This window comes from Arachis ipaensis, chromosome B4 (assembly GCF_059453495.1).
Source record: "Arachis ipaensis isolate K30076 ecotype BB chromosome B4, ASM5945349v1, whole genome shotgun sequence".
Classification (NCBI taxonomy): Eukaryota; Viridiplantae; Streptophyta; class Magnoliopsida; order Fabales; family Fabaceae; genus Arachis; species Arachis ipaensis.
The window spans coordinates 34,660,120-34,670,155 of NC_142439.1; the positions used below are offsets into that span (position 1 = coordinate 34,660,120).

Here is a 10,036-nt window from a genome sequence, read left to right on the forward strand (position 1 = left end):
GATCTAAACAAAATCTTACCACTCAAAGATCTTGGTAAACTTAGCTACTTTCTTGGGTTAGAATTTTTCTATTTAATAGATGGATCTATCATTGTCTCTCAACAAAAGTATGCTTGGGACTTGTTGCAAAAAGCTAAGCTGGATGCTGCCAATCCAACTCCAACTCCTATGGTCTCATCCTTGAAGCTAGTATCTAATGGTGCTGCTCATTTTTAGAATCTGGGACAGTATAGGGAAGTTGTGGATCCCTTCAGTACTTAACTATCTCTTGACTTGACCTTGCCTTCTCTATTAACAAGGTCTCTCAGTTTATGCATTCACCAATAATTGAACATTGGAAAGCAATGAAAAGGATACTATGATATGTGGCAGGTAGTGTCAGCAGGTATTTGATTTTAAAAATGTACTAACTTGAGATTGCTTGCTTTTACAGATTCGAATTGGATAGGGGACTTGGAGGACAGAAAATCAGTCACTGGTTACTGTGTATACTTAGGAAGCAATCTTGTGTTATGGAGAATCAATAAACAAGCCAAGGTTACCCGCAGCAGCACTGAGGCAAAATAGAGGAGTATGGTAGCAGCATAGTCAGAATTGGTGTCCATTCAGCAACTTCCAAAGGAACTTAGAGTCCAATAATCAATAGCACCTACCATATATTGTGATAATCAAAGCGTATGTTCATTGGCTGTCAAAGTAGTGTTTCATACAAGGTGCAAACATATGAAAATTGACCTTTACTGTCTTAGGGAAATGATGACTAAAAAAGAGCTTTATGTTCTTCATATACGCTCTATAGATAAGATTGGGGATATCTTCACTAAACCACTTTTAGCTCTTCTGTTTCACAAGTTTAGAGATAAACTTCGAGTCGTTTTTCAATCCACTGCTAAGTTTGAGGGGGACTATAAGTGAGTAAATATAAAACGGTAGTTATAGACCTAAACTAACTTCCCAATTCTATTAGTTTTTTTCTGGTGTTCTGGTATTTTCTTTTTTTCTGTTGCTATATCCAGCTCTCTCTATATATAGTAGTATCCATGCTTCAATACACACAATAATCTTCTATCTCAATGAATAAACCTTAGTTCAATTTTGCTATATTTTAGTTTCTATTCTCATAGTCTGAATTTACTTTTATGCATTCAATTCTTGATTCATATTCCATTGTTATCATAACTGTTCTGGCCCAGCCCAACAAGGGCCGGGGGTCAACCATACGGACTGTCGACCCGACAAGTTGTCGATCCGCATGCAAAAGTGATATGTGTGTTACCTCACACCTTGATGAAGACCTGGATAGTTGGCAGAAGCTTCCAGACGGACGGGCCCAGGGCAAAGGGCCCACCCAAAGTACAAGGTATAAATGGGGAGGGACCCACCCCTCCCCAGGGGTACTTCACTCTTACCCTAATTAGCCACCTCATTGTATGGATATTCACTTTAGCATCAGAAAGTCCTTATAGGTGGCTCCACCCGCCAATCCACCGACGCCAGGAACAACACCTTTCCATAGAACTCACGCCTAGGTCTAGAGACACCCTCGATCAGCCCGTTGCTCTCGACCCGCCAACCATCCGATCTACCTTTCTAGCGAGCAACCGAACATTGGCATCGTCTGTGGGAACGTAACACAACCATGGAGCTCTTACCCCATGTGGAGGAGGTACGAGCAGAGGGAGAAGCCCGCTTGAGAAGTCAGGTGAGCTCGGGAACCTCTCAAGAACGTTCGAGATCCCCGTCTCGTCAAGGCGACTCCCTCACCCGATCTTCCGAGAGACGCCTGTTTAGGGATACAGGCAGCGACAACTCTAGAATCATGCAAGAGCTTAGACAGAGAGTACAAAACCTAGAGAGGGAACTGGCGACGAAGGACCGTTATTGTCCTGAACACAGTCGTGACTCTCGTTCGAGTTTTTCACGAACCCGAGCTCCAACCAAGAGATCAGAAGATCACAGAAAGAGTACTCGGAGGGATGACGAGCGTGACCAAACTGACGCTCAGTCCCTCACTTTCACCCATGGCAGATCGGGAGACGGTGGGGAGCAAAAAAGAGACAAGGGAAAGAAACGCGTGAGATCCCGTTATAATGAAAGCTACCCCTTTTCACCCATTTATCCTCAAGGTTCGGCTAGGGAAAAACTTCGAGAAGCCAACTGACATGAGATATGATGGGACCAAGGACCCACAAGAGCATTTGACGGCCTTGAGGTCAGAATAAACTTGGAGGGCGTGGGTGACGCCGTCAGATTCTGTGTTTTCCCCATAACCCTAGCAGGACTTGCGATTCGTTGGTTCAATGCACTCCCGCAAGGGTCTATCACGGCTTTCGCTGACATCACGCAAAGGTTCTTGGTGCAGTTCACCACCCGAATTGCCAAGGCTAAGAATCCGATCAACTTACTTGGAATGGCCCAACAGTCTGGCGAGCCGACGAAGAAGTTCCTCAACCAGTTCAATGACGAGTGTCTAGAGATTGACGGCTTGACGGATAGGGTGGCGAGTCTGTGCCTAACTAATGGTTTGCTATACGAGGATTTCAGGAAACACATCACCACCAAACCCATATGGACCAGGCAGGAAATCCAAAATGTGGCAAAAGAGTATATTAATGCAGAAGAAGTTAGCCAGGTGGTGGCAGCCAACAAACAGCAGCCACCCAACCAGCCAACTTGTCAAGCCGACTACACGGAAAGGTATATTAGCTAAGCCAAAAGAGGCCCCAAAGGAAGGATCGTCTGGAAAGTCATTTAAACCATTTCCTCAGGTAGGGAAGTTCACTAACTATACCCCTCTAATGGCACCTATTGTTGAGGTATACCAACACATTGCAGAGAAAGGTATATTAGCCAAGCCAAGGTAGCTCAAGGACAGAACGGGGGGAAACAAAAGCTTGTACTGCGACTACCATAAAGGCTTTGGCCATAAGACGCAAGACTATTTTGACTTGAAGGACGCTTTGGACCAGGCCATTCGGGAAGGAAAGCTGATAGAGTTCTCGCAGTTCATCCGAGAACCAAGGAGAAGAGAGAGAGAGAACGATCTAAGGAAGATTGGAGTCAAATTATGAAGCCGAGGTAAGGGCTCCCCGAGAGTAGTGGTTGGAAGAGATGTACCACCTAAATCAAAGTTGACGGCAAAGAAAGATGCCAAGGTGCTAGCTGTGTCATTGGGGAGCCCCTCGTGTCCCCTCTGGGGAACTCCTCGAGATATCTTTTGGCCCGAAAGGCCGTTAATTCCATTAACTCCCCGAGGACCTGTCAATGGTAATCATGGCAAGGATCGGGACAGGATTGGTCAAGCGGATTTTAGTGGACACAAAGGATGATTTGAACATCATGTTCCGGAATGTGTTCAATGCCTTGGGGCTTAAGGAGAGTGACCTCAAAAGTCACCGTCACGGGGTTGTAGAGCTAGGAGACAATTACATTAAGCCTGATGAGTCTATCACACTCCTGATCAGCGATGGCAGAGTTCGTAGTCTTGAGAGATTCTACTGCGTACAACGTCATCTTAGGACGAAAAACCATTAACGAGCTATCAGCCATCATTTGCACAAAGCTCCTCACAATGAAGTTTGTAACGGATAACGGATCTGTAGGGATGATCCGAGGAGACCTGGAGATGGCGGTTGCCTGTGACAACGTGATGAGTGGAAAATTTATACCCTTTTTGGCATTGTTTTTACATAGTTTTTAGTATGTTTTAGTTACTTTTAATTATATTTTTATTAGTTTTTATTCAAAAATCATATTTCTGGACTTTACTATGAGTTTGTGTGTTTTTCTGTAATTTCAGGTATTTTCCAGCTGAAATTGAGGAACCTGAGCAAAAATCTGATTCAGAGGCTGAAAAAGGACTGCAGATGCTGTTGGATTCTGACCCTCCAACACTCGAAATGGATTTTCTAGAGCTATAGAAATCCAATTGGCGCGCTCGCAATTGCGTTGGAAATTAGACATCTTGGGCTTTCCAGTAATATATAATAGTCTATACTTTGCCCGAGATTTGATGGCTTAAACTGGCGCTCAAAGCCAGCCTAAAACTTTCTGGCGTAGAACGCCCAAACTGGCACTAGAATTGGAGTTAAACGCCCAAACTAGCATCCAAGCTGGCGTTTAACTCCAAGAACAGCCTATGCACGTGTAAAGCTCAATGCTCAGCCCAAGCACACACCAAGTGAGCCCCGAAAGTGGATTTCTGCAATATCTGCACTTAGTTACTTATTTTCTGTAAACCCTAGTAACTAGTTTAGTATAAATAGAACTTTTTACTATTGTATTCGGATACTTTATGCTATCATAGACCATTGTTCACGTTTGGAGGCTGGCCTCACGGCCATGCCTAGACCTCTTTCACTTATGTATTTTCTACAGTGGAGTTTCTACACCCCATAGATTAAGGTGTGGAGCTCTGCTGTTCTTCATGAATTAATGCAATTACTACTGTTTTCTATTCAATTCATGCCTACTTCTTCTCCAAGATATACTCTCGTACTTAATTCAGTTAAGTCAGAATGAAGGGGTGACCCGTGACAATCACCCAATCTTTGTTACTCGCTTAGCCAAGATTCGCGTGCCTGACAACCACAAGCGGTCTACATGATGTTCAACGTAGTCATTGGACGACAGCTGGAGTATATTCTCTTGGGTATCTAATACACGGACTGAGTCCGTGAGATTAGTATCTTCGTGGTATAGGCTAGAACAATTGGCAGCATTTCTGGGATCCGGAAAGTCTAAACCTTGTCTGTGATATTCTGAGTAGGATCTGGGAAGGGATGACTATGACGCGCTTCAAACCTGTGAATGTTGGGCGCAGTGACAGTGTGCAAAAGGATCAATGGATCCTATTCCGACGCTAGCGGGAACCGACAGATGATTAGCCATGCGGTAGCTGTACCTGGTATTTTTCATCCGAGACGAGAAATCCAACAGTTGATTAGCCGTGCAAAAACCGTAGAGGACCATTTTCATTGAGAGGATTCTACAGCTTGCCATAGAAGGGAGTAGACATGGTTGGAAGAAGACAATAGGAAAGCAGAGGTTCAGAAACAACAAAGCATCTTCAGACGCTTATCTGAAATTTCCACCAATGAATTACATAAGTACCTTTATGTTATTTTCTGTTTTATTTATCTTTTAATTATCAAACCCTCATAACCATTTGAATCCGTCTGACTGAGATTTACAAGATGACCATAGCTTGCTTCAAGCTAACAATCTCCGTGGGATCGATCCTTGCTCACGTAAGGTTTATTACTTGGACGACCCAGTGCACTTGCTGGTTAGTTGTGCGGAGATGTGAAAAGTGTGAATCACGATTTTTCACACCAAGTTTTTGGCACCGTTGCTGGGGATTGTTCGAGTTTGGACAACTGACGGTTCATCTTGTTGCTTAGATTAGGTAATTTTATTTTATGTTTAAGCTTTTTATTTTTAATTTCGAAAAATTCAAAAATTTTTTTTTTCCAGAATTTTAAAAAATGAATTCTAGAGTTTCATGAGGTATGTTGAAACCTGGCTGGCTGCTAAGCCATGTCTAATCAATTTGGCTGTTGTATGTAATGCTCTGCTAAAGCTTGGCTGGCCATTTGGCCATGTCTAATTCTTTTGGACCAAAACTTTAGACTAACATTGCATGATTCTTGGAATTCTTTTTAAAAATTTTGAATTTATTCATTCTCTTTTTCCAAAATAATTTAAAAAAAATACAAAAAAAATTTATAAAAACCAAAAAAAAATTTTGTGTTTCTTGTTTGAGTCTAGTGTCAAATTTTAAGTTTGGTGTCCATTGCATGTTTTAATTATCTTAAAATTTCGAAAAATATATGCATTATGTTCTTCATGATCTTCAAGTTGTTCTTGATGATTTTCCTTGTTTGATCTTTAAATTTTCTTGTTTTGTGTCTTTTCTTGTTTTTCATATGCATTTTCGAATTATTAGTGTCTAAACATTAAAAATTTTTAAGTTTGGTGTCTTGCATGTCTTTCTTTTCCTAAAAGTTTTCAAAAATATGTTCTTGATGTTCATTATGATCTTCAAAGTGTTCTTGGTGTTCATCTTGACATTCAAAGTGTTCTTGCATGCATTATGTGTTTTGATCTTAAATTTTTATGTTTTGTTTCATTTTTGCTATTCAATGAAAAAAGAGAAAAACAACAAAATGATATCTTTTCTTTTTCTCTCTCCTTATTAAAAATTCAAAAATAAAAAATAATATCTTTCCCTTATTTTACTCATAAAATTCGAAATTTTGGGTTGATTTAGTCAAAAAGTTTTAAATTTTAGTTGTTTCTTGTTAGTCAAGTCAAAATTTCAAATTAAAAAAAAAATTCTATCTTTTCAAATCTTTTCAAAATCAAATCTTTTTTATTTTTCCTTCATATTTTTCGAAAATTTTAAAATTGATTTTCAAAATCTTTTTCTTATTTTTATTTCATATTTTCGAAATTAATGCTAACAATTAATGTTTAGATTAAAAAAAAAGTTTCAAGTTGTTACTTGCCTATTAAGAAAGGATCAATCTTTAAACTCTAGAATCATATCTTTTAGTTTCTTGTTAGTCAAGTAATCAACTTTAATTTTCAAAATCAAATCTTTTTAATTTCTTTTTCAAATCTTTTTCAAATAAATTTCAATCATATCTTTTTCAAAATTTAATTTCAAAATCTTTTTCTAACTTCTTATCTTTTTAAAATTTATTTTCAAATCTTTTTCAATTAACTACTTGACTTTTTGTTTGATTTTAAAAAGTTTTCTATTCCAATCATATCTTTTTCAAAACTCCCTAACTACCTTTCTCTCTCTCTAATTTTCGAAAACCACTAACCATTTTTTTTCAAAATTCCTTTTTATTAACTAATTGTTTCAAATTCTAATTTTATTTTATTTCTTTTAATATTTTCAAATACTAACTAATAATTAAAATAAAAACAAAAATATTTTTCTTTTCTTTTAAATTAATATTCGAATACTTTCTCCCTCTCATCTCTTTCTATTTATTTTATTTATTTACTAACACTTCTCTTCTTCTCATAATTCGAACCCTCTCCCTCTCTCTATGTTCGAATTCTTTTTATTCTTTCTCTACTTCATTCTTCTATTCTTCTACTCACATAAAGAAATCTCTATACTATGACATAGAGGATTCTTCTTCTTTTCTGTTCTCTTCTTTTTTCATATGATCAGAAACAGGGATAAAGACATTCTTGTTGAAACTGATCCTAAACCTGAAAGGACTCTAAAGAGGAAGCTAAGAGAAACTAAAGCACAACACTCTGGACAGGACCTAACAGAAATTTTCGAAAAAGAAGTAGTTATGGCAGCCAAAAATAATAACAATGGTAGAGATGCAAGAAAGGTGCTTGGTGACTTTACTACACCAACTTCTGACTTCTATGGAAGAAGCATCTCAATTCCTGCAATTGGAGCAAACAACTTTGAGCTTAAACCTCAATTAGTTTCTCTAATACAGCAGAATTGCAAGTTTCATGGACTTCTATTGGAAGATCCTCATCAGTTCTTAGCTGAGTTCTTGCAAATCTGTGATACTGTTAAGACCAATAGGGTTAATCTTGAGGTCTACAGACTTATGCTTTTCCCCTTTTCTGTAAGAGATAGAGCCATAATATGGTTGGACTCACAACCTAAAGAGAGCCTGAACTCTTGGAAAAAGCTGGTTAATGCTTTCTTGGCCAAATTCTTTCCACCTCAAAAGTTGAGCAAGCTTAGAGTGGAAGTCTAAACCTTCAGACAGAAGAAAGGTGAATCCCTCTATGAAGCTTGGGAAAGATACAAGCAATTGATCAGAAGGTGTCCTTCTAACATACATTCAGAATGGAGCAACTTATGTATATTCTATGATGGTCTGTCTGAATTGTCCAAGATGTCATTGGACCACTCTGCTGGTGGATCCCTCAATCTGAAGAAAACACCTGCAGAAGCCCAGGAACTCATTGAAATGGTTGCAAATAACCAGTTCATGTACACTTCTGAAAGAAATTCTGTGAATAATGGGATGACTCAGAAGAAAGGAGTTCTTGAGATTGATACTCTGAATGCAATATTGGCTCAGAACAAAATATTGACTCAGCAAGTCAATATGATTTCTTAGAATCTGACTGGAATGCAAGCTGCATCTGGCAGTACTAAAGAAGCCTCCCCTAAAGGAGAAGCTTATGACCCTGAAAATTCTGCAATGGAAGAGGTGAATTACATGGGAGAATCCTATGGAAACACCTACAATCCTTCATGGATAAATCATCCTAATTTCTCATGGAAAGATCAGCAGAAGCCTCATCAAGGCTTCAATAATAATGGTGGGAGAAATAGGTTTGGCAATAGCAAGCCTTTTTCATCATCCTCTGAGCAACAGATAGAGAATTCTAAGCAGAGCCTCTCTGACTTAGCAACCATAGTCTTTGATCTATCTAAGACCACACTCAGTTTCATGACTGAAACAAGGTCCTCCATTAGAAATTTGGAGGCACAAGTGGGTCAACTGAGTAAAAGAGTTACTGAAACTCCTCTTAGTACTCTCCCAAGCAATACAGAAGAGAATCCAAAAAGAGAGTGCAAGGCCATCAATATAACCAACATGGCCAAACCTAGGGAAGAGGAAAAGGCAGTGATTTCCAGTGAGGAAGACCTCAATGGACGTCCACTGGCCACCAAGGAGTTCCCTAATGAGGAACCAAAGGAATCTGAGGCTCATACAGAGACCATAGAGATTCTACTGAACTTACTGTTGCCATTCATGAGCTCTGATGAGTATTCTTCCTCTAAAGAGGATGAAGATATTATTGAAGAGCAAGTTGTTCAATATCTAGGAGCAATCATGAAGCTAAATGCTAAGTTATTTGGTAATGAGACTTGGGAGGATGAACCTCCATTGCTCATCAATGAACTAAATGATCTGGTTCAACTGAAATTACCTCAGAAGAAACAGGATCCTGGAAAGTTCTTAATACCTTGTACCATAGGCACCATGACCTTTAAGAAGGCTCTGTGTGACCTTGGTTCAAGTATAAACCTCATGCCACTCTCTGTAATGGAAAAACTAGGGATCTTTGAGGTACAAGCTGCTAAATTCTCATTAGAATTGGCAGATAAATTAAGGAAACAGGCTTATGGAGTTGTAGAGGATGTCTTAGTGAAGGTTGAAGGCCTGTACATCCCTACTGACTTCATAATCCTAGACACTGGGAAGGATGAAGATGAATCCATCATCCTTGGAAGACCCTTTCTAACCACAGCAAGAGCTGTGATTGATGTGGACAGAGGAGAGTTAGTCCTTTAATTGAATGAGGACTACCTTGCGTTTAAAGCTCAAAGATCTTCTTCTGTAACCATGGAGAGAAAGCATGAAAAGCTTCTCTCAATACAGAGTCAAACAGAGCCCCCACACTCAACTTCTAAGTTTGGTGTTAGGAGGCCATCATCAAGCTCTGAGTCTCTGTGAGGATCTCTAAGAGCTCACTGTCAAGCTATTGACATTAAAGAAGCTCTTCTTGGGAGGCAACCCAATGTTATTTAATAATATTTAATTTTATAAACATTTGTTTTCCATTGTTATTTTATGTTTTCTTTAGGTTGATGATCATGTGAAGTCATAAAAATAGCTGCAGAATTAAAGCAAAATGAAAAACAGCATCAAAAATAGCACACCCTAGAGGACAAGCTTACTGGTGTTTAAACGCCAGTAAGGATAGCAGAATGGGCGTTTAACGCCCAGCCTGGCGTTAAACGCCAGAAATGGCAGACAGACTGGCGTTTAACGCCATAAATGAGTGTCTGGCTGGCGTTAAACGCCAGAAAGAGGCAGCAGACTGGCGTTTAAAGCCAGGAAAGGTAGCAGAACTGGCGTTTAACGCCAGAATAGTGCAGGGAGTAGAATTCCTTGACACCTTAGGATCTGTGGACCCCACAGGATCCCCACTATCTCACCTCTTCTTCTCTCCTCTTCACACCTTTCCATAACACTCTTTTCCAAATACCCTTGATCAATCCCATCAATACCTCTCCCACATATTC

General features: G+C 39.4%; 1 non-coding gene across 1 annotated transcript; it reads right to left on the reverse strand.

Annotated features, from left to right (window-relative positions):
- Nucleotides 1-7,727: 7,727 nt before the first annotated feature.
- On the reverse strand, nt 7,728-7,831 carry LOC148567152 (small nucleolar RNA R71). Its single transcript, XR_015881703.1, has one exon. It is a non-coding gene; the product is annotated as a small nucleolar RNA R71 (small nucleolar RNA).
- Between the last annotated feature and the right edge of the window lie 2,205 nt (nt 7,832-10,036).